Source organism: Budorcas taxicolor, chromosome 15, assembly GCF_023091745.1.
Source record: "Budorcas taxicolor isolate Tak-1 chromosome 15, Takin1.1, whole genome shotgun sequence".
NCBI lineage: Eukaryota > Metazoa > Chordata > Mammalia > Artiodactyla > Bovidae > Budorcas > Budorcas taxicolor.
This window is the reverse complement of record NC_068924.1, coordinates 65,890,913-65,917,507: the sequence shown is the minus strand read 5'-3', so window position 1 is coordinate 65,917,507 and position 26,595 is coordinate 65,890,913. Positions and strand designations below refer to the sequence as shown.

Below are 26,595 nucleotides of genomic sequence, written 5' to 3'. Positions count from 1 at the left end.
CAATGCATGAAAGTGAAAAGTGAAAGTGAAGTCGCTTAGTAAAGGTCCAATTCTTCATGACCCCATGGACTGCAGCCTACCAGGCTCCTCTGTCCATGGGATTTCCAGGCAAGAGTACTGGAGTGGGTTGCCATTGCCACAGATACATAAATATTAGTATCAGGGTGCTTGAAAAACTCAAATTCATATTTTTCATTTGAAGCAACAATAGCTTTTTTTTTTTTACTTTCTAGCAATGAACATGGTTGCTTTATTAGCTTTTGCTGCAATACAGCTATATAGAAAACAACCCCCAAATCTCAGTTGCTTCTAACAACAAACATTTTATTTTACACTCATGGTATAGAAGATTTTTGATTCCATGATGGATCAGAAAAGCTTGAGAGACGTAAATGGCAGCTTGCTTATGGACATGGCTCAGAAATGGCCCCCTATCATTTCCTTCCAAATTCCACTGATCAGGCCAAGCCCAACATACGAGATGGAGACGTACACTCCATTCACAGTGAACCACCTCAAGGGCAGAGAGGAAAGAAAGAATTTTTAATAAAAAGTACAATCTACTATTCACCAAGTTTAATTTTCCACATTGAGCATGATTATTCCAGGGAGTGACCTAAATACAGCTACACAACAGAAATTTTAGAAACTTGGCCCTATTCAGGTTATATAGGAAGATCTGCCACAAGGGAGGCAAGACTTTTAAAAAATTATGTAAAGGTGATATGTCAATAAAAGGAATATCTCCATGTAGCTGCCTGAACATATCAAGCTACCAGACAACCCCCTGCTTTCTACCTGAAATTCCCTGTCCTTCACAACTGATACCCTTTTGTGCAAACCCAGTTCTATATTCTTTCCTAATTTAACATTGCTTCTTCTACTGGCCCTTTAAAACAGAATGTGTATATAATACATTTATTATGATTTATAAGAAATGTTCTATGATCCAATAGTTTATCAGCACTATAGTTTCTCTGAAGGTGAACACAGCATATTCACCTCCGTACATCAAAGTTTAGCTTAGTTCTTGGCTGCAGGGATATTCAAATATCACACAATACATTTAATGTGAATGATCTTAAAATTTCTTCCTACTCTAATATCAAACGCAAAGCCCTGTGTTATCACACTAGTTTGGAATGTTGTTCTAACAAAGTACCAATGATTTTCAGTCTTAGTGCTAAAAATACTTAATGACAATAATTGAAAAAAGTTACTCCGCTTGTTGCATTTAGAGAGCATTTGCTCCAACTGTTAGCTCCCAACCTTGGATTTTTTATCCTCGGGACCCTCTTTTCATTCAGTGTTCAGTTGTGCTTAGTCTTTGGATTGCTGTTCATTCTGCTGATCATTTCACAGCAGTGGTTTTGGCAGACAAAGCAACTCCTATGCACAGCCAGGTGTTCGCCGTGGCACCGTCACCACTGGTGGGGTTGACTCAGATGTTTGCCACACCTGTGAATTGGCTGCCCAATCTTAGCCAGCTCCCATGAACTTAATTATCATGCTCAATTTTAAAATTAAAAAAGAAAAATAGTTAAGAGAGCACACATACATTTCAGATGCCGCTGCTTCTTACCATCCCTGCCACGTCCTCCTCAACAGAGCATTACTGTAAACAAATTAGCATTTCCTCCTCATCATTTTATCTTGATTTGTGGGATGTGGGAATGGAATACAATTCATTATGTCTGAAGAGCTGATTAATTCCAGTGGTGAAATCGTCTCTGTGCTTGCCCATCAGATTGTAGCTAAGGTATTCAACCTATAATCCATGAGTAAGTAGAAGGTCCAGGAAGGGCTTTGACATTTAACATGTCTTTCTTGATGCATGTTACAATTTTAGACATCAAAAGATGAAATTGTATATGAAAACAAAATGGAAAACAGAATTAGACTTCGAATACTCTCGTAACTTTTCCTTTTCTCTCAGACAACAATATACTGTATTTCTAAGGAAGAATGTTTTCTGCAGGCTGTGAATTCCCATTCATTTACTTAATACCATTCCTACTGCTTCATTTGTTTTGTCTGCTCTACTGGACAAAATTCCATGGGTGCTGTCAAAAGAATAGGCATATAGATCAATGGGACAGAATTGAGATACCAGAAATGACCCAATACATTTACAGTTAAATGATTTTTCACATGGGCACCATGACAAATGAGTGGAGAAAGAATAGTCTTTTCAACAAATGGTGTTAAGGCTACTGGATATCCACTTAGATATGAACTAAGTTGGACATCTTCCTCCCAACATAGCCAAAATGAATTCAAAACTTGTCAAAAAGCTAAATATGAGAGATAAAACTTTAAAACTCTTAAAAGAAAATCGATAAAAATGTTCATGACCAAGAATTAGGCACCGGTTTCTTAGATATGGCACCTAAAGCACAAAAACCAAGGAAAAAATTAGACAAATTGGATTTCATCAAATTTGAAAAATGTTGGCTTCAAAAGACACTATCAAAGAGTTAAAGGACAAAAAAATGGGAGAAAAAATCTTCAAATCATAGATTGATCCCTGGACCAGGAAGACTCCCTGGAAAAGGAAACGGCAACCCACTCTACCGTCCTTGCCTGGGAAATCCCATGGACAGAGGAGCCTGGCAGGCTACCGTCCATGGAGTCACAAAGAGTTGGACATGATGTAGGAACTAAACGATGATAATAACAACAAAATAACACATCCATACAATGGAATTCAGCCATGAAAAGGAAGGAAACACTGATTCATGCTACAAGGAGGAAGCTTGAAAGCATTATGCCAAACGAAGGAAGCCACAAAATACCTCATCCTGCGTGATCCATATACATGAAATGTCCAGAATAGGCAAATCTACAGAAACAGAAAGTATATCAGTGGTTGCTAGGGGCTTGGGGGAAAAGGAAATGCAGTGACTGCTAATGGGTATGGGATTTATTTGGGGTAGAACAAAATTGTTCTGGAATTGGGCAGTTGTGTTGTTCTTTTGAATATACTAAAAATCACTGAATTATACACTTAAAAGGGGTGGATTTGATGATATTTGCGATAGTTTTACTACTTCAGGAATAAAAAGTGAGCAGTCTATTGATACATTAAACAACACTGAGGTATCTCAAAATCATTACACTGAGAGAAAGAAGTTACACCAAACAAGAGCAATACTATCAGACTCTATTTATACATTTGAGGAAATGCAAACTAACCTGTACTGACAAGAAGTATATAGATGAGCAGGTGACTGATCGGAGGTTTGAGAGGAAGAAGAGATGGAAAAGGGCATCAGTAAACCTAGGGGGAGGATACATATTCATCATCTTGACTGTGGTGATGGTTGCATACATATAATAGAAAACTGTACACTCTCTGTATGTAAGGTTTATTATACGTCAACTATTTCTTTAAAACGATTAAGGAAGAAATATACACTGAACTTCAGTTCAGTTCAGTCGCTCAGTCGTATCCGACTCTTTGCGACCCCATGAATCGCAGCACGCCAGGCCTCCATGTTCATCACCATCTCCCGGAGTTCACTCAGACTCACGTCCATCGAGTCCATGATGCCATCCAGCCATCTCATCCTCGGTCATGCCCTTCTCCTCCTGCCCCCAATCCCTCCCAGCATCAGAGTCTTTTCCAATGAGTCAGCTCTTCGCATGAGGTGGCCAAAGTAGTGGAGTTTCAGCTTTAGCATCATTCCTTCCAAACAATTCCAAGGGTGGATCTCCTTCAGAATGGACTGGTTGGATCTCCTTGCAGCCCAAGGGACTGTCAAGAGTCTTCTCCAGCACCACAGTTCAAAAGCATCAATTCTTCAGCACTCAGCCTTCTTCACAGTCCAACTCTCACATCCATACATGACCACAGGAAAAACCATAGCCTTGACTAGACGGACCTTAGTCGGCAAAGTAATGTCTCTGCTTTTGAATATACTATCTAGGTTGGTCATAACTTTTCTTCCAAGGAGTAAGTGTCTTTTAATTTCATGGCTGCAGTCACCATCTGCAGTGATTTTGGAGCCCAAAAAAATAAAGTCTGACACTGTTTCCACTGTTTCCCCATCTATTTCCCATGAAGTGATGGGACTGGATGCCATGATCTTCATTTTCTAAATGTTGAGTTTTAAGCCAACTTTTTCACTCTCCTCTTTCACTTTCATCAAGAGGCGTTTTAGCTCCTCTTCACTTTCTGCCATAAGTGTGGTATCATCTGCATATCTGAGGTTATTGATATTTCTACCGGCAATCTTGATTCCAGCTTGTGTTTCTTCTAGTCCAGCGTTTCTCATGATGTACTCTGCATAGAAGTTAAATAAGCAGGGTGACAATATACAGCCTTGACGTACTCCTTTTCCTATTTGGAACCAGTCTGTTGTTCCATGTCCAGTTCTAACTGTTGCTTCCTGACCTGCATACAGATTTCTCAAGAGGCAGGTCAGGTGGTCTGGTATTCCCATCTCTTTCAGAATTTTCCACAGTTGATTGTGATCCACACAGTCAAAGGCTTTGGCATAGTCAATAAAGCAGAAATAGATGTTTTTCTGGAACTCTCTTGCTTTTTCCATGATCCAGCGGATGTTGGCAATTTGATCTCTGGTTCCTCTGCCTTTTCTAAAATCAGCTTGAACATCAGGGAGTTCACGGTTCACGTACTGCTGAAGCCTGGCTTGGAGAATTTTGAGCATTACTTTACTAGCATGTGAGATGAGTGCAATTGTGCGGTAGTTTGAGCATTCTTTGGCATTACCCTTCTTTGGGATTGGAATGAAAACTGACCTTTTCCAGTCCTGTGGCCACTGCTGAGTTTTCCAAATTTGCTGGCATATTGAGTGCAGCACTTTCACCGCATCATCTTTCAGGATTTGAAACAGCTCAACTGGAATTCCATCACCTCCACTAGCTTTGTTAATAGTGATGCTTTCTAAGGCCCACTTGACTTCACTTTCCAAGATGTCTGGCTCTAGATTAGTGATCACATCATCATGATTATCTGGGCCGTGAAGATCTTTTTTGTACAGTTCTTCCGTGTATTCTTGCCACCTCTTCTTAATATCTTCTGGTTCTGTTAGGTCCATACCATTTCTGTCCTTTATTGAGCCCATGTTTGCATGAAATATTCCCTTGGTATCTGTAATTTTCTTGAAGAGATCTCTAGTCTTTCCCATTCTGTTGTTTTCCTCTATTTCTTTGCATTGATTGCTGGAGAAGGCTTTCTTATCTCTTCTTTCTATTCTTTGGAACTCTGCATTCAGATGCTTATTTCTTTCCTTTTCTCCTTTGCTTTTCGCCTCTCTTCTTTTCACAGCTATTTGTAAGGCCTCCCCGGACAGCCTGAACTTATTCATGGTGAATAAACCATCAGCTGGGAGGAGACACACAAGTCAAGAGAACTGAGATAATATGGACATATTAGCAGGTTCTTGGCAGTAGGCAATTACTAGAATGTCTGTAAGAAAAAAATGCAGTAATGACAGAAAACAAGGTTACAGGCAGTTTTAAAACCACCTAAAAATTCTGTGCTAGACAAAGCTCCATGAGAAGTAGACTTTTCTGTATTTAACCTTAGTATGTAAAGCAGTAAGTAACACAAAGTAGCATTCAATAAATGGCTGAATAAAGTATTCTGAGCTTCCAATGACAAAATGATCTGTTTCATTGAATTTCATGATTATTTAAAAGAGGAGGATGTGTGTGCTTTTTATATTACAAGCAGACAAAAAAAAATCATACATTTAATTAGAGTCTAAAGTGGATTTGTGCACTAAATATGGTTGAAGAATCAGTTCTTTTGACCTAGAAATTATGATTTTAAAGTTCCCTATTTGAAACTTAAAAAGAATGCAACTTTTTTCACTTACAACTGATCCCAGTTTGAAGGAATGATGTAACAGTTGAGAGTTTACACTACGTGATATTGTTCCCCAGATTCAAAATCCTTTTCTTTGCCTAAGTCCTTTTTACCTGGAACACTTTGTCTGACCCATTGCAAGGCACAGTCTACCTCATCTTCCAACAAAGAGGAACTTTTAATTATGCTATATTAATGCCTCTCTTCACCCAAATTACATTGTATTGTGTCTCCATAGATTTTCCTCACAGCACTAATACATTCCACTTACAATTTTTAATTTGCTTTTTTTTTAAATCTGATTCCTCCAACTGGAATCTAAGATCCATAAAGGAAGTAATCTTGTCTGTCTTGTTCTCTGCTGAATATCCAGTACTCAAATACAAAGGCTGACACAGTGTAAACATCTGTGAATGAATGAATGAATGGGTGTAACTATAACAACTTTAAAAGGAAGGTTTTCATAGAATACTATAAAAGTTTGACTGGTAGTATCTGCAAAAACAGGTAAGGCTCATACCCAGTTGCCAGTTCAGGAATAACAAAAGCCCTTTCCCTCCATTTCATCCTTTCTAACAATTCAATATTTTTTGAACATCTGCTATGATCCAAATTTTTTATTAGGCCCTGAAGATAGAACAATGAAATAAGGCTTCCTGTTGTTCCCCCTGTTTGGAGGACAAGGAACATGGAAAGAGATGAAACTTGAATCAAAACATATCATCTTCAGGTAGCACTTCCAGCGTGCTTGGTGCAAGAGGAGCAGGGTGCAAGTGATTAAACTGAAGTTTGAAGACAGTCTGTGAATTTTAATTATCTCTACTATCCCTGTCTCCCATTGCCATGGATAATTGAAAGTTGGCCATATTGCTAGGTAACGCTTCATTCCCTGCATAACTTGGCACTTAGAAAACGTTTTGCAAGAAAAGCAATTATAGCAATTGTCTCATGGGGGCGGGTAGAGGATGGATATAAACTGACTCTTGATGATGTTTTTGCTCTTTGCACATATTTACTAGATTCTTCAACCTAGTTTTGAAAACCTTCAAATACATATACTCAACTGTTTTACCTACCAATCTGGGAGGGTGGGGGTAGGGTGTGGACTGCAAAAAATGGGTATCATTTCAGTTGCAGTTACTTCCCTCATTCCTCATGTAAGGACACTGAGCAATAACCAGTCTGGCCGCTCATTTCCCCTAACATATGTCTAGTCAGGAAGTTATGTGTAAGCTACGATTAAACAAAGATTGAAGACAAAAATAGGCAAAATGTGGCTTTGGGGGAACATTTGAGAAGGTTCTGGAGTAATTCTGTTTGCCCTGTACATTTATGGGTGCTTAGGTGGGAAAAAAAAGAAAAACTTCTAGATTTTTCAAATTATTCAAGCACATCTTTTGTTTATTTCACTGCCTTTCCCCAATTGCTTCACTTCCTCGATGTTTTTGACTTTGAAACAGTCAGTTCAGAGTTTCTAAAGCATGGTGCTTCAGACAGTCATCCTAAAGCTTGAATGCTGTGTTTGTCATGTCCATTTTAGACATTCCCAGACAGTCTTCTAGAAAGGCTAACCTTTTCAATACTATTCTCACCTTCTGTGGAATCTGCAAAGTGGAGATTTTTTTTTTTTTTTTCCCAGTGAGAGGGACAAGCAAGCATTTTAGTACTGGGCTGAGCAGGATCCATTTAGTGTTATCAATACAACTGTCAGTGTTTCCTGGTATGTAATTTGGTGGAAGGGTGTCTGTAACACATAAGGTAACATGCCGGAAGTGTATCAAGAGCAGTGTCTGGGTCAGAACGATTAAACTCACTGATGCCCAAGAAGCCATGAAGGTTTATACTTGAAAAGCCAATATCTTCAGCTGTGTGTGTGGTGTTTGCTTTTGGTTTAAGTTTGGGGTTTTGGGTTGTTTTTATTTTTTGGTAATCCTTTTCTTTTGTGTACTGAATTGCAATTTTCAGGCTATATCTTAGTTTTCTTTCTAATTCCTTCACTTCCTGTTAAATTTTTTTCAAAGAAAAGAGAAAAACACTTTAAAGCTTAAAGCTATCATAAGTTATGATATGGGTAGGATTCCTTGACCTTTCATTACCCAATGAGCTACTTTCAGGCAAGTGATTCCTACAGATTTATATGACATCTCCTGAAATTTTTTTGTAAGAACAAAAGACTGATTTCTAATCATTGAAATTATTTTTCCTCACCATCATCAGACTCTCATAGAGGTCTCCTACAACTCTAGATAATCTATAGAAATGCTGGTGTAGATGGATGACTCATAGAGTACTGGAAATACCACCAACCCCCCAGATTAGGTTTGGACCTTCTCCCACAGCATCCCAGCATCCAAGCTCCCAAGCATCCCAGCTCCCACAGCATCCAAGGCATCTCCTGTCCAGAACTTAGGACAATGGCAATTGATTATTTGAACGGCTTTTGCTGACTAAGCTCTACATGTGTGTCTTTATGCTAAGTGCTTTGCAAATGTTTTATAATGTAATCTTCATGATGAGCTCTATACTTGAAATCAATATTTTAGAAATGAAATAAGTGTCTGAGAGATGTTGGGTCGCTTGCTCAAGGTCACATACTTTGTAACTGGCAATGCCCTGACTAATGGCTATATGACCTCAATGGACATGACCTTAACCACTATGCAAAACTGATCTTCCAGCTAAGCTAATTTTGAAATTTTTTAAAAGGCATTTTCAACTGTATTACTCTTCTTTAGGGGTAGTTAACTAAAGAACGCAATGTAAAATAGTTGTCAACATCTTGGTGTGAACTGCAGAAGACTGATGAAGGAATACCTGCAAATGTAGCTACAACCAGCACAGTTTGAAAGAGTATTGCCACACAAGCTAGAAGCAGATTGCAAAAAGTGTGGTGGGGTGACTGGGTGATAAACAGGCTTTAGTTAGATATGTGTATAGACCAACTTTAAGTTTATTGTCATTCTTAGATTTATAAATAGATATGTTCTTGGTTTTTAATAATAAATGAATAAATAAGAAGATATAAAATCATCCCAATCCCACCACAGAGAAGTAGCAATCGTCAACATTAGCACATTTCATTCAGGATATTGAGATATATATGTTGTGATCTCATTGATCTTTCTATCAGTATAGATAGGATGAATCAGAAAATTATTTATAAAGGCATTACTAAACATGGATTCATATTTTTCATATTTTAAATAAAAATATTGAGATTATTCAATTAAAATGAACACATTTAGCAAAAATGTTAGCTTTTAGATAGATTAAAAGTTACTAAATTTTAAAAAGTATTTCTTAACAGTAAAAGTATTGCTAAAACATACCAGCACAAAATTTAATTAAAAACCATGAGAAATATTGAGGTTGAAATAATTCATTTTAAACTACATTTTACAAGTTTAGTCAAGCTTAAGTTGTGTCAGTTGACTTGCTGTGAAAGATGAGAAGGAACTTCATTCCCCTTCTAATCTTCTTAATTACATTGGGGCTTAAACTGTTAGTATTCTTAACATATATATTATCTTCTATAATCATTATTTTAAATTAATTTAAAGTTGACTGTATACTCACTACCAATCCCTTTTACATATATTCATTCCTAATTTTAATTAATTCATTTTTTAATTGAAGGATAATTGCTTTACAGAATTTGTTGTTCTCTGTCAAACCTCAAACTGAATCAGCAATAGGTGTACATCTATCCCCTCCCTTTGAAACTCCCTCCCATCTCTCTCCCCATCCCACCCCTCGAGGTTGATACAGAGCCCCTGTTTGAGTTTCCTGAGCCATACAGCAAATTCCTGTTGGCTATCTATTTTACATATGGTAATGTAAGTTTCCATATTACTCTTTCCATACATCTCACCCTCTCCTCCCCTCTCCTCATGTTCATAAGTCTATTCTCTATGTCTGTTTCTCCATTGCTGCCCTGTAAATAAATTCTTCAGTACCATTTTTCTAGATTCTGTATATATGCATTAGTATATGATATTTATCTTTCTCTTTCTGACTTACTTCACTCTGTATAATAGGCTAAATTCTTTATCATGAGATCATCTCTCAGTGGACTACATTTCATTATGATTTTTTTTTTCTCCAAGAAAAAATGGATAGGTGCTTGAATTCCTTTAATTAATAAGGACAATCTGGCTGGGTTTGTTATTTGTGATACTTTGTTTCATTCAAAAGATAATGTACATTGCAACACAGTTTTCTGATACATATTGTTGTGAAAGAAAACTTCATTTAAATTTTCCTCTTCATTGGTAGCTTGCTTTTTCTGCCTAGACATTTACTTTCTTCTTTGTCCTGGAAGATCAGCATCCCCAAAATGTATCTTGATTTTGATTTTCAGTTTTATTTCCATACTACTCACCAAAATATCCTTTTAAAATATAGAATCAACTTTAATTTCAAGAATATAATTCTGTCATCATTAAACAAATCTTATGGTCACCTTTGCTTTTAAGCACTTCTATAGTTTGTTTGTTTTTTTTTTTTTAAAGCTGAAGTTATTTCAATATCTAACGTTTGGGATATCTTAAAACAGCATCCCACTTTTAACTATTTTCCTAGATTTTCTCCACAACATCCAAGGTGTCAATGACACCATCAACCTGAAGATGCACTATCATCTTAAGTACAATTAAAAAGTAAAACATTCTGTCACTTATAAGATGCTGTTTATTGTCATATGTGTTCTGATGTAAAACAGGATAAAATTGGAAATAGAAAAGTACAATTGATTAAATTATTATCATTTTTCAGGTAAGAAATTCCACCAGTTTTAGAAAAAAGACTTGACTCAGCTGCTTCACTGAACATGACTAAGTTAGTCAGCAATGGACAAAGAAACCTCTAATTCCTTATCTTCTAACTTCTATCCCTATTTTTCATCCACCAAAATAGCTCCTTCATTCTAAAGTATGTGTATGTAGAGGTAAGAGCTACAAACCCAAGCTCACAATAACAAAAACAATAAAATAGCTAAATTACTTTCAAATAAAAATGTCTGCTTCCATATTGATCCTTGATATTGGATCATTTTAAATGGGCCATGCTGCTGCTGCTGCTAAGTCACTTCAGTTGTGTCCGACTCTGTGCGACCCCATAGACAGCAGCCCACCAGGCTCCCCCGTCCCTGGGATTCTCCAGGCAAGAACACTGGAGTGGGTTGCCATTTCCTTCTCCAATGCATGAAAGTGAAAGGTGAAAGGGAAGTCGCTCAGTCGTGTCCGACCCTCAGAGACCCCATGGACTGCAGCCTTCCAGGCTCCTCCGTCCATGGGATTTTCCAGGCAGGAGTACTGGAGTGGGGTGCCATTGTCTTCTCCACAAATGGGCCATATGTAACCTAAATTCAACATCTTTTCTGCTTCAGAGGTTGACTGGAGGATTGTGTGGAGTCACTCAGTCTTGTCTGACTCTTGTGACTCCAGGGACTGTAGCCTGCCAGGCTCCTCTGTCCATGGAATATCCCAGGCAAGAACACTGGAGTGGGTTGCCATTTTCTTCTTTTGTGGATAAAACTGAACTTATGCTCTGCTGATTCCACTGCATTTTGAAGGCCTATTATACTGCAACTGCATATTCATTTTCTGGTATTTTATCTTGTGATTGATGGAAATTCTATGACCATTTGAATAGTTAGTCTCTTGGGCTATTTGTATTTCATTATTATTACATCACCTAAACATGATTAGATTTATGATGAATATGAATAAACTCCACTGAGAATAGTTTTCATTTCATTCCTAAATATCTAAAAGGAAAATATTAACATGAATAATATAATTGTTGGCTATTAGGAAGAATGAAATCCCTTATATAAGAAAGTTATAGCTAATTGAGTTAATCTATACTCAAAATTTAGATTATTTTAGCCCAAAAAGTTTTTATTAGAGGTTGAATATATGGTTTCATGTTCCAGTTCCACAAGAAATTACTTTGTGACAGCTGGCGTGTCAATTAACCAAGACTGAGTTTCATGACCACTCCTATATGTAATGTAAATATGAAAATTCAGCCTATAAATGAGCAGGTATAAGCTCAGATAAAACTAAAGTAATACTGTTATTAAAAGGAGATTGATAAAAATTTGATATTAGGGTAAAAGCATAAGTTTCTGTCATAGAAAGCTGCAAAAATTAATTTTTCTATTTAAATAAAAATGAAATATATAAATGCAAATAAAGTATACAATGACTAGTAAATATTTTTTCTTTAGTTCTCTTATAAATTTTCAGAGAGAAAACAATGACTTATTTTTTTGTTTGTTTGTTTGTTACTGCTTCACAATCATAATATTCTAGATGAAAGAGGAAGCTTTGCCAAGTTTGGTGAAACACATGAGCCAACCACAATTGTAGCAATTGTTTCATTTAAACAACTTTTGATACAATTAATGACACAGGTGAAGGCATTTAAGATGTATGTTGGTTTTTATCCTGCCCCATTAAAATAAAGAGGCATTTTGTGGAAGCAAGACAATTATCTCTAAGATATTGTTCCTTCTTCAAATTTCCCAATTTATCTCACTTCTGAGTTCTCACAGGGTTTGAGTAAAGACCATAATAACTAAGTTGCTTTGGCTAATGATATCCCCTGATGGGGAGACAGGAAAGCACGGTGAAGGTCTGAACAGCTGAAGGTAAAATTTGGGCTTGCATGAGCCTCCTTTCTTGCAAGAGATGGAAAGGAAAATAAAATAAAACAAAAAGGTCAATAACTTTTGAACTAATGTACTTTAAAGATAAATTTTAAAATCTCCTTAGTGGCAAATTTTCTCAGAATCTATGCCTCCACAGTCTGTACTGCAAGCTTTCACTTTTTGATATCTTAAACAAATGTTGCATTGTATTTGAACAAAGAATTGAAGGGGAAACCAACTTTTCATCTCAAAGTGTCTTAGCTAATAGCTCCTCCATACCAGAAATCAGTGTGTCATGCAGTCTGGAGGGAAACTGCTTTGATCTACAGGCCCAAACCCTAATCCAATTCATTCATCGGTCAAAACAAAGTTATTGTTGTTGTGTTGTTTAAGAGTGGCAGGGATTACAGCTATGGCAAAAAGAAAAGAATGGCAAATCATCTCCTCATAAAGCAACTGCAAAATCAAACAAATAGACCAAAAACACAATTAAACAAAAACCAAGAAAACAGTTTCAGTGCTCTGAAAATCATCAGAAGGAATGATACAACCTGAAAACTATTTTTGGTTTCAAAACTGCTGGACATTGAATAAGAAACATATAGATCTATGCATTCCGGCCTGGCCACCCACCATGTCCCCAGTCTCATCCCAGTTCAACATAGCAGTTCTGCCAAGATGCGTCAAGCCACAGGGATTATAAGATTCCCTGCAGCCGGCAAAATGGGTTTACTTTTTGAGTGACAGGTGTCACAAATGCCCAGCAACACAGCAGTGGATATGACTTCTCAGACTGAGATAAATGGAGGAGATCAACAAATATCTATTAGCTTGATATTATGTGGTTAGAAGTTGAGCATATTTCTAATTTAGACTGATCACTGTAACAGAAATAAAAAAGGGGAGCAGACAAGATATTTGATAAAATTACTAAAAACTTCCAAATTGATGAAAACAAAAATCTATACAGCCAAGAAACTCAACAAATCAAAGTATAATAAATACAAAGAGATTCTTATTTAGATACACAGCATTCAGACTGCTGAAAATCAAAACCAAAATCTTGAAATCAGCAAGAGAAAATCATTCATTACATACAATGGAACATTAACCATTTTTTCTCATCAGACACAAGGGAGGTCATGGGTATTCCCTGGTGGTCCAATGGTTAGGACTCAACGCTTTCACTGCTGGAATCCAGGTCTGACAAATTAACAAGTGTATTATAATTCTTGAAACAACCATTCGGAAAACAACAAAAAAATGGATTTAAAAATCAACAGAGGAGTGGAAATGGTACTTTAAGAAATACTAATCCATCACAAAAATAAATGCAGTCATGGAGACAAATAGCAAGTGAGATGCAATAAGTGACTGGACATCTAGAAAACAAATTACAAATGACAGTGATAAATGCAACCATACCAATTATTACTTTGAATGCAAATGATCTAAACACCCACAATCAACAGGCAGACTGTCAGACTGTATATGAATGAAAAAGCAAAACCAACGGCAAGCTGTTCTATACAGCCACCTTAGACTAAGAGACAAAGACAGATTGAAAGTAAAATGATGTGAAGAGATTTATCATGCAAACAGTAAACACGACAGCTGGAATTCTATATTAATGTAAAACAATAGATTTTAAGGCAAAAAGTATTATTAGAGAAAAACAATGAATTTCATAATGATAAAAGAGTCAATGCATGAGGAACATATAATAATTGTAAACATATATGTAACTAAACAAAAGAGGCACAAAATATATGAAACAAAAAATGAACAAAACTGAACACAGAAATGAGTAATTCAATGATAGTAACAAGCTTTGATATTTTACTCTCAATAAATGGTAGAATAAAAAAAAATCATAAACCATATATAGAGATGAACAAGAATATCAACAGAAGCGTAGTAATTTCTACCCAACAACAGCAAAACCCACATTCCTTTCATGCATTATTCTCCAAAATAGACCACATGCAAGCCAATAAAACAAATCATAACACATTGAAAAGTAATGAACTCATACACAGTATGTGACCTGACCACAATGGAATTACATTACAAATCAACAACAAAAAGAAATGTGAAAAATCATCTAATATTAATTTTAAATACATCATTCTAAACAACTCATTAATCAAAGAAATAACAGGCAAAATAGAAAACATTCTGAAATGACTGAAAATGAAAATACAACATATGATTTATGTGATGCACCTAAAACAGTGCTTAGAGGAAAACTTATAGCCATATGACCTACATCAGAAAAAGATACCTGAAAATAATAACCTGAGCTTGTACTACCTCAACAAACTAGATATCCATAAGCAAACTAAACCAAAAACAACCATAAGCAAGTAAATAAAAGGCATTAGCAGAGGCATCAATGAAATAAAAAGCATATAAACTATTGAGAAAACTCGATGAAACTCATAATTTTTTGCTTGAAAAATTCAAGAAAGGTAAATTACCAAAAACGAGAATGAAAAAATTATATATATACACATATATATACACACACACTACAAAAATTAGATATATTTACATACACCACAAAAATTATATGCCACACTTGTCTTGGTTCAGGCTGCTCTAACAAGATATCATAGACTAGGTAGCTTAAACAACAGAAATTTATTACTTACAGTCCTGTAGGCTGGAAAGTCCAAAATCAAGGTGCTGGTTGATTTGGTTTCTGGTGAGAGCCCTTTTCCTTGTTTGCAGATGGCATTCTTCTTAGTGTATCCTGACAAGTTAAAGAGAGAAATAAGCTTTGTCATGTCTCTTCTTATAGAGGCACTAATCTCATCACAAAGGCTACCACCATATGAAATATCTACACATAACATAGTCCTTAGTGTGAAAATGAATGTTTTCCTCCAAAGATGAAAAATGACTCAAGAATGTGCATCCTTGTCATATCTGTCCACCATTGTATTGGATAGCCTTGTCATGGCTATGTACCAGGAAAAAAAGATAAAAATCATCTTACTTGCAGATGACATGATTTTCTATATAGAAAATCCTATGGAAGTCACTAAAATACTGTTGGATTTAATTAAGGATACAAGACAAACTATCAGTGAACAATAAAAAACTAAATTTAGAAAACGATTTCATTTACAATAATATTAAAGAAAAATATATAGGAATACATTTAATATTCAAAGAAGGGCATAATATACTTAAAACCATAAAGTATTGCTGAAAGAAATTTAAGGAGTTCTAAATAAATGGGAAAATAACCATGTTAATCGATTAAGTAATCTCAGAGACCTAAATATAAGAATTAAACTACAAAACTTCTAGAAAATAGAAAAATCATTGTAATCTTGAGTTTGAAAAAATAGTCTTGGAATTCAAACACGATCCACAAAAGAATTAAATGATAAATTGAACTATATCAAAATTATCTTTTATGCTTCAAAGAATATCATTATGAAAATCATACATCTAAAAAAGACCTGTATGCAGAATACACAAATAACTCTTAAAATTCAATAAAAAGACAACTGAACTTAAAAGTCAGCAAATCATTAGAACAGACATTTAACAAAAGAAGATACACTAATGGCTAAAACCACTTGAAATATGCTTATATTATTAATCATTAGGAAAATGCTAAATTCAGAAACAGATACAACTACACACCCATTAGAATGGCTCTAATCATAAAAATCAAACAGTATTGTTGGAGAGGATACAGAAAACTAGAACTCTCAGGCACTGCTGAAAGTGAAAGCCGCTCAGTTGTATCCAACTCTTTGTGACCCCATGACTATACAGTCCATGGATTTCTCCAGGCCAGAATACTGGAGTGGATATTCTTTCCCTTCTCCATGGGATCTTCCCAACCCAGGAATCAAACTAGGGTCTCCTGCATTGCAGACAGATTCTTTACCAACTGAGTTACCAGGGAAGCCCTGATATTTATTGCCAGTGGGAAAATAAAAGTGGTACAGACACTTTGGAAAATGTTTCTTAAAAAATTAAAGTTATTTAGCATACAACTCAGCAATTTCACTTGCAGGAATCTGTCCAAGAAAAACGAAAAGACAGGCCTCCATAAAAACACGTGTGAGTGTTCACACATCATTATCCCTAACCGCCCCAAACTGGAAACAACCCAATTGCCCATCAACTGATGAATGAATGAATGAATGAACAAAATGTGGTACACCTGTACAATAGACTGTTATTCAGCCACAAAAACGAATGAACTGTCTATTCACACTGCTGCTGCTGCTGCTAGGTTGCATCAGTTGTGTCCAACTCTGTGCGACCCCATAGATGGCAGCCCACCAGACTCCCCCGTCCCTGGGATTCTCCAGGCAAGAACACTGAAGTGGGTTGCCATTTCCTTCTCCAATGCATGGAAGTGAAAAGTGAAAGTGAAGTCGCTCAGTCGTGTCCGACTCTTCGCGACCCTGTGGACTGCAGCCCACCAGGCTCCTCCGCCCATGGGATTTTCCAGGCAAGAGTACTGGAGTGGGGTGCCATCACCTTTACAGGCTGGATAACCTCAAAACCAGTAGGCTTAGAGATAGGAGCCAAATGTTAGGGGGGAAAGAAAAAAACTACAACATATGATTTTATTTATACGAATATTTTAGAAAAGCTATATTTATAGGGAATGAAAGAAAATCTGTGGTTTCCTAGAGTTGAGTGTGGGAATTAACTCTGAGAAATTACGGAATGTTCTAAGTCTGCATTATGGTGAAGTCTGTACAACTGTAAATTTGTTAACATTATAAATTTTGTAAGTTTGTTGGGAGAAACCATTGTTAAATCTGATGTATTTACCTTAAAAACTGGTCGTTAATTGGAATAATGCATTGAGAAAATAAATTATTCATCCTAAAAAGAATAAAACATAATTCGCCTTTGTTCTCATGGTGGATTATTGTGGACAGGAAGGATGTGACATTCTTTTCACTCCTCTATCTACAAGCTTACTGTGTGCAATTCCTAGAATCTTTCCTTTTCCTTTACTGGGATTAAAGGTATTCTTCAAAGGTTGGTGGCGGGGAGGGAGGCAAAACCATTTTTGACAGCAACAAAGTAACCAACAAACAAGTTCAATTTCATTGCAACTACGCCTGACATTTGGAGGTTATTTTTCTACTGCTGTCCTGCTGTCATGGTCTGCTTAATAGATAAGGTTTTTTTTGTTTTGTTTTGTTTTTTAAAAAGGCAATGTAATATTTGGTCAAAAAGTCAAATAATGGAGACAGCCAAAGACAGGTTTAATCATTTTTAATCCTTCCATTTACCAGTGCAAGCACACTGAGAAAGTTACTTGACACTTTTCATCCACAGATTCCTCCTCTAGAAATGGAGGTGATACTAATATCTGTTTTCCTTACAGAGTTACTTTGAGGATTAAATTAGATATTACATATAAGAACTTATCACAAGTTTTTGACATTTCAAATATATCTGAAATATGATCACTTTCACCTCTTCCCAGGCAATTTCCCTAGTCCATGGGAACACCATTCTATCCCCTACAACTAAAATAGCTTCTGATCTCTTCACTTCTGCCTTTTCCTTCTATTAACTATTGCTTAAAGAGCAGAAGATACTTTCAAAGTGTAAATCGGATTATGTCCCTCTCCTGCTCTGACATCCTTCAGCGGACCCCCTACAAATCCCTATATTATGTGGCTCCCATCTATCTCTCTGGCCTCATTCCTACCAATATTCTCCTTGATCACTGACCAACCTGATCTTAGAATTTCTCAAACTTAAGAAATTATTTTGCAATTTACAGTATTTGCTCCTCCTGTTCTACTTTTTGAAACATTCTTCCCATAGTTAGCCAAATAACTTACTTCCTCACCTCACTCAAGACAAGTGAAACTCCCTCAAGGATGCCTTTCCTGAGGACGGAGGAGCCTGGTAGGCTGCAGTTCGTGGGGTCGTGAAGAGTCGGACACGACTGAGTAACTTCACTTTCACTTTCACTTTCCTGCACTGGAGAAGGAAATGGCAACCCACTCCAGTGTTCTTGCCTGGACAATCCCAGGGATGGGGAGCCTGGTGGGCTGACGTCTATGGGGTCGCACAGAGTCGGATACGACTGAAGTGACTTAGCAGCAGCAGTAGCAGCTAACATAGCAACCTCCTGTCACTCTGTGTCCCTTTAACTTTATTCTAACTACTGAATAATATGTATTAATTTTTAGCTGATTACGGTTTTTGTCCCTTCAAAAATATAAGCATCATAAAGGGAGGCCCTTTGAATATTTATTGTACTGCTATGCTTTTGGAGAAGGCAATGGCACCCCACTCCAGCACCCTTGCCTGGAAAATCCCATGGATGGAGGAGCCTGGAGGGCTGCAGTCCATGGGGTCGCTAAGAGTCGGACATGACTGAGTGACTTCACTTTTCACTTTCATGCATTGGAGAAGGAAATGGCAACCCATTCCAGTGTTCTTGCCTGTAGAGTCCCAGGGACGGGGGCGCCTGGTGAGCTGCCATCTATGGGGTCGCACAGAGTTGGACACGACTGAAGCGACTTAGCAGCAGCAGCAGCTATGTTTTCAGGACCTACAACAGTACCAGGCATATAGCAGGCTCTCAATAAATAGTTGCCTAATAAATTAATGATAAATTGAAACTTCTCAATATATTTAAACACTATAATTGAACAAGATTTTAAGTGACTTGACTCAACATCAGCTAAAACACATAACATTGCAATCAAGTTTCTAATCATAATTGACTACAACAAAGTTCTCACATCTCTTAATGATCATTAAAAACTTGAAACAAAACAACAAGACGTACTTTCCACTTCTATTTTGTAACATGTCCATAAATCGTACAAGTACTTATATGAAAATTAAATGGAAAATAAAATTAATACTTTCCTCTGAAAATTCATTACTGACTTACTACAATCTTTCTGTTTCTATTTCACCATCAAACTTTTCTCCTTTAGGGAGCCTCAGGGATATTTTAAGACTTCTACAGGTAATAGTACTCTCTTAAGAGAACAGAAATTTATTCCTTAGAGCAATTAATCATGGCCTCCTGGAAATGTTTTATAGACCCAGTCTTCCCACAGCTATTTATCTCCTTCCCTATAAACTGCCTTCTTACACAGTTTAACTGTTTGTATCCTGACCTTTCTATTATATGTCATATTTACTTTGTAACAACAAGAAAAACCCACCCATAAAACATCATGTATGATGCAAAACTCCAATCTCATAAAATGCTATGGGAACAAAACACAGACTGCTTGCTGACAGAGATCCTTATTTTGGCTAGAGGTTTTGAGACCTTCTCAGATCCAAATGACTTTTGGAGCCTTTAACTGAAGATTGATAAGTTAAAAACACACAGTGATAATCCTAGGATACATGCTTAGCTAGAATCTTCTAGAAAGTTGCCTTTTTTTATTGGTCCCAGGAGAATTTACTGGGAAAATGGAGGGCCCTTAGCACCCAAAATGAACCTCTGCATTCCCCTAATTGGGTTGCTTTTCTGTTTTAACCTGGCCTAGCCATCCAGTACTCTTGCCTGGAAAATCCCATGGATGGAGGAGCCTGGTAGGCTGCAGTCCATGGGGTAGCAAAGAGTTGGACAGGACTGAGCTACTTCTTTCACTTTTCACTTTCATGCATTGGAGAAGGAAATGGCAACCCACTCCATTGTTCTTGCCTGGAGGATCCCAGGGATGGGGGAGCCTGGTGGGCTGCCATCTGTGGGGTCGCACAGGGTCAGACATAACTGAATTGACTTAGCAGCAGCAGCAGCCATCCTTTCCACTTTTCTCTTCCCACTGTCCTCTAATCATCCTTAAGAATCTTGCTTAAAGAAGCAGGTGGGAGACAAAAGCCAACTCAACCCTGCCTAAACTGATTTTATAATAAAGTTTTGCTTATGTCTTTTAAAAATCAAATTTTGGTGGAGTTAGAGTTCCTGGAAAAGTTAAATAAGTTAATTTTGCCTATATATCTGTCCTTCTACCTCCCACTGGCAAGGACGTCATCACCAAACTGAGATAAAAAGACACCAAAATTAAAAAACAGACTGACAAACCTCACCAAAGTGTCACGGGGCTCGGTTACAGTAGCAGTCTTTGTAGCAATCTTCGGAAGCCTTCAGTCACCATGCAGGCCCCAGCCTGGCTTGGCTTCACTCCTTTACTGGCCTTTCCAGCCTGGTGGCCGGGCCTGGTGGGCTGCTGCATTGAACCATCTTCAGCAGCAGGTGTCAAGTTCCTTGCTCAGCATCTGATGGCAACACCAGACTTCACCCCCTCCTCCTGCTGGCTGGCTCCCTCTGCTTCTGGGGTTCCCCCGGGGGGCATCACAGTCCTCACTGGCCTTCTTGATATCCCAGGCCCGTCTTCTAGTGGGCCTCTCACTGTTCCCACTTGTTCTGAAAGTTCTGGGCCTGCTGGTCCTCCTTCTGGGCCCTGAGCTGCCGCTTCTCGTTCTTGGCTACCAGGCTGGCCTGGAATTCCGTCAAAGTCTTGTGCGGAAACCGCAGGACAGCACGTTCCCCTCCCTGACACCCTCCTGGGTGAGGTGTAGGTTATCGCAGGCCCAATCACAGCAGCACCGGGCAACTCCCCGAGGAGCCTGGGTAACTGTGCCCACAAACCAGCTCTGCCTCAAGGCCCGAGAAAGGGCCAGAGCTCACTCGTGTCCTACCGTGAACACTTGTCGGGGGAACGTCTTCTGGAGATGCTTCGTCATTCCAGAACTTGCTCCCACAACTACTTGGATGCTATAACCGCGGAAGTCCGGGTCCGGGGAGGAGGGGCTGTAATTGGGAGCAGGCAGCGCTTGATGGTGTTCAGGTTCGCCTTGTGCACAATGATGGGAGAACAGGTTCTGGAACGCGGTATTCACGAGTTTCAGGGGCATGCCGTGGTGTAAAAGCTGCTCAGCTCCAGCAGTGAACGGTGGACAAACTGCAGCACAAGCACACGGTCCCAGCACAGCGAGGAAACCACATCATGCACCAGCGTGTACCTGTTGATGTGGAAGATCAAGGGGAGGTCTCCTACAAGGTGCTTCAGCTTAAGATAAATATTGATCTCCACTTCGCTCAAGACCAGGAAGTCTGTGACCCAGAGGGCCAGCCAATACCACATGGTCCTGAGAAGAGTTTTTTCTTTTCTTCCCTGCAGGTGAGCGCTGAGGCTCCACAAGACACCACAGGTGCAGACTGAACTACTGCTGGATGCCGCTCTCACCACGCAGATCAAATTAAACAAGAACAAGGGCGGCCGCTCTTGAGAAGCGTGCTCCAGGGCGCATGCGCGCACTCTCCAGGTACCTCCACCAACCTTAGGCTACGTTCTCCAGGTCCCCTCGGCGAAGCTGCCTCTGCTCACCACTTCCAGCGCTGCTCCGCTAGCTTCCTGCACCGTTGTGAACAGTAACTCGTAACCAGTTGTGTTATATGCGTGGAAGGCTCTAAAAATCTGAGAGATTCCTGGTTCCTGACAGAGGTACAAGATGGAGTATGTTCAGTTCAGTTGAGTTGCTCAGACGTGTCCGACCCTTTGCGACTCCATGAAACGCAGCACGCCAGGCCTCCCTGTCCATCACCAACTCCCGGAGTCTACCCAAACCCATGTCCATTGAGTCGGTGATGACATCTAACCATCTCATCCTCTGTCCTCCCCTTCTCCTGCCTTCAATCGTTCCCAACATCAGGGTTTTTTCAAATGAGTGGGTTCTTTGCATCAGGTGGCCAAAATACTGGAGCTTCTGCTTCAACATCAGTCCTTCCAATGAACACCCAGGACTGATCTCCTTTAGGATGGACTGGTTGGATCTCCTTGCAGTCCAAGGGACTCTCAAGAGTCTTCTCCAACACCACAGTTCAAAAGCATCAGTACTTCGGCGCTCAGCTTTCTTCATAGTCCAACTCTCACATCCATACATGACCACTGGAAAAACCATAGCTTTGACTAGACGGACCTTTGTTGGCAAAGTAATGTCTCTGCTTTTTAATATGCTGTCTAGGTTGGTCATAACTCCTTCCAAGGAGTAAGCGTCTTTTAATTTCATGGCTGCAATCACCATCTGCAGTGATTTTGGAGCCCCCAAAGGTAAAGTCAACCGCTGTTTCCACTGTTTCCCCATCTATTTGCCATGAAGTGATGGGACCAGATGCCATGATCTTCGTTTTCTGAATGTTGAGCTTTAAGCCAACTTTTTCGCTCTCCTCTTTCACTTTCATCAAGAGGCTCTTTAGTTCTCCTTCACTTTCTGCCATATGGATTGTGTCATCTGCATATCTGAGATTATTGATATTTCTCCTGGCAATGTTGATTCCAGTTTGTGCTTCCTCCAGCCCAGCGTTTCTCATGATGTACTCTGCATAGAAGTTAAATAAGCAGGGTGATAACATACAGACTTGATGTACTCCTTTTCCTATTTGGAACCAGTCTGTTGTTCCACGTCCAGTTCTAACTGTTGCTTCCTGACCTGCATACAGGGAAAGGGCAAATTAGCCAAGATGTCCATAGTCAGGCTCTCTCACCCCACATTTTGTGAATAATGATTATGTAACTTAAATCAGTTAAAGCACTGTGCATGGGTATCATGAGTACTCACTTAGCCATAAGCTACTTTTGTTCTGTAAGCATGTATAAGTTCCACCTGCAAAGCCCTTGGCGGGGGTTGGGGGCGGGGAGGTTATGTTATGTCTGCTGCTATGGCTGCTGTGCCAGCCAAGAGAGAACAAAGGTATTGGCAGTTCCTACAGCTCCTTGAGTTTTCTTCCAGCCTGTTAGCTGAAATCTTGCCTACCCTGGGTTCAGTGAACAGCAAAACAGTTGCTCTTCTACAGTTATAGAAAACACCTACCAGACTCTCCAAGGGATCCCACAGAAGCCCTGGTCATTAGAGCTGAGGTTAGCCACAGGCACCCCCTGTCCCTCTGCTCTGGGATGGGAGAGCTTCACAGCACATGTGTAACTCTCTGCAAGGATTGAGCCTCTCGTGTCCTCTGTCAGCCCTCTCTCTCAATGTTTTTATGTCCAGGGATGGGGAGGGAGGGGCGATTTCTAGAGCCATGAACTTGTTTTCAAATATTTCCTTTGCATACTTCATATTACTCTGGCTAATTACTTCAAATTTCATGTTTGGATTGATCTTAGTTTAAAATTGCTAGTCACATCTCTGGAAAAGTGATGGGTCTAGGATTTAAACATAGGTCAACCTAACTCCAAAGCACATGTTCTCTAAGATATCCCAAAAAACACAAGTCCCCTAACCCTCCTTATCTCTATCTATATCATCCTGCCTCTTTGACCTCTTTAAATGCTCCAAAAAAGTAGTGTTCTTGCCACGTCCTCTTAGAAAATTTTAGTTTGATTTCTGAAAGAGAATCTCTTACATGTTAACTTTAAAGGACCCACTACTGTGATATCTCTTCTCTTTCCTTTCATATTCTTTATCCAGGAAGTTTTTTGTGGGGACACCTATATGGTAATTGATCTTTCCACCCAACATCTTAAAAATATGACAATAGTTATTTTCCTTCTCAGATAGATCTTATATAATCAGCACCTATATTAATATCAGAAATGTTCTCCTGAGCATTCTATACTATTCCATAATTTTCAGTAAATAGATTTGGCTGCTGAATGACAAAATTTGTTCTGTTTTCCCTTTGAAATATATTTAATCACAAATTAGAAACTCAGACCTGTTTTTACAAACTGTGGATAATTCCAATAGTTTTCAGATTTTTTTTTTTTTAAGGATAAGAATGGCAGCCTAATGTATGCAAGAAATTTTAACTGGGAGTCAGAAGACTAATAATACCTGCTCAGACACCCACAGAAGATTGTTGATAAATGTATATAATAGAACTTTATAAAACATAAAGGGATTTTAATACTATTACCCACCCCCATTTCTCACTTCACAATGCATAGAGAAGTATTGGTTACATTCATCAAGAAAATGCACATAATTCAAAGATATCTAGTTGGAACAACACTTTATTACTAAAAGTTCTATATTTATCAGCACTGAAATTTCCCATTATGAAGTTAGCAAGAGTACTTTGGAGAGGGACATTACTTTAATTCTCATTCAGTAAATTATTTTTAAACTACTGAATACTTTGAACATATACTTCAAGACTTTTGTAATATATCAGGGTCATGATAGGTTTTGAGAAAGCAAGAGATACAGACATTAGCTTTCTTTTACCTTTATGTTTGTGAATTATTTATCTTGCATTTCCCCCTATTTCACTTGATGCCTTCTATTCAAATAATATACAGTAAGATCAGACCACAGGAACTCCAAATGCTCAGTCTATGATTGCCAGCAATAAATAGGTTCTCCTTCAACTCCATTTAAATAACAACTCCTGAATCTTAATATAACAAGGAGTCTGAAATAAAAATATTGTTCTTCTTTACATAAAACACTCCTCTACACACATTTCAGTAAAACCAGCATCTTTAAATCATCCCTTTGATAATTATTGAATAAAACATAATTTCCAATTACACAGAAGAGAAATTATATAAGTGCAAGATGAGGTAATAATAGATTTAATTAAAATGGGCACAGGTTGAAATTGCCTTGCAGGAGAGGCAGGTTGGTCATTTCCTAGAGGGAGAAAGGTAGGCACAGTAATAAAAAGAAAATGTAAGTATTCTATAAATAAGTATCCAACTTAAGTTAATTTAAAAATTAACTGTTTTTTTTCCTTGCAACCTCATTACATTAGTCAAATTTTCCAATTAATAATTCTGTATTCTCTGAATGCATGAATACTATGCTCTTTGTCAGAATTTACACTGATAAAATGATATGGGAATATGTAGCACTAATCTTAAACTCTACAGTTTAGGTACTGTACAGTTTAGGTACGTGAACTATGTTAGCTCCATATTTATATTAATTTCTACCATAACATGACAGAAGTTTGTTTCATGATATGTAGGTCTTTTAGAAAGTCCTTAAACCTGCTTGGATTGTGATCCATAGTACTTACAAATATAAACCTGTTGCTATCCTCATATATACTGTATGTGGTAGGTATACATATATTCATTCATTTTGGTTTGGTTTTTACTCCCAATTTCCCCTGTGGTTGTCCCATCCCAACGTCATGTCTCACTCCCTGCAACCCTATGGACTACGGCATGCCAGGCTCCTCTGCCTCCACCATCTCCCCTAAATTTGTTCAGACTCATGTCCTTTGTGTCGGTGATGCTATCTAACCATCTTATCCTCTGCTGCCCAGTTATCCTTTGCCTTCCATCTTTCCCAGCATCAGGGTCTTTACCAGTGAGTCAGCTTTTCACATCAGGTGGCCAAAATATTGGAAGTTTACCAGCAGTCTTTCCAATGAATATTCACCTTTTCCCTCAGTTAAGCTCATTCAGTCGTGTCTGACTATTTGCAGCCCCATGGACTGCAGCATGCCAGACTTCCCTGTTCATCACCAACTCCCGGAGCTTACCCAAACTCATATCCATTGAGTCAGTGATGCCATCCAACCATCTCATCCTCTGTCATCCCCTTCTCCTCCCACCTTCAATCTTTCCCAGCATCTTCTCAAATGAGTCAGTTCTTCGCATCAGGTGGCCAAAGTATTGCAGTTTCAGCTTCAGCAGCAGTCCTTCAAATGAATATTCAGGACTGATTTCCCTTAGGATAGACTGGTTGGATCTCCTTGCTGTCCAAGGGACTCTCAAGAGTCTTCTCTAATACCACAGTTCAAAAGAATCAATTCTTCGGCACTCAGCTTATTTATAGTCCAAATCTCACATCCATACATGACCACAGGAAAAACCATAGCTTTGATTAGACAGATCTTTGTTGGTAAAGTAATGTCTCTGGTTTTTTAATATTCTGTGGAGGTTGGTCACAACTTTTCTTCCAAGAAGCAAGTGTCTTTTAATTTCATGGCTGCAGTCATCATCTCTGTGATTTTGGAGCCCAAGAAAATAAAGTCTGTCACTGTTTCCATTGTTTCCACATGTTTGTCATGAAGTGATAGGACCAGATGTCATGATCTTAGTTTTCTGAATGTTGAGTTTTAAGCCAACTTTTTCACTCTCCTCTTTCACTTTCATCAAGAGGCTCTTTA

At 38.3% G+C, this 26,595-nt stretch overlaps 1 pseudogene; it reads right to left on the bottom strand.

Moving 5' to 3' along the window:
- Positions 1-20,740: 20,740 nt before the first annotated feature.
- LOC128059933 (suppressor of SWI4 1 homolog) overlaps positions 20,741-26,595 on the bottom strand; it is a 32,946-nt pseudogene continuing 27,091 nt past the window's right edge.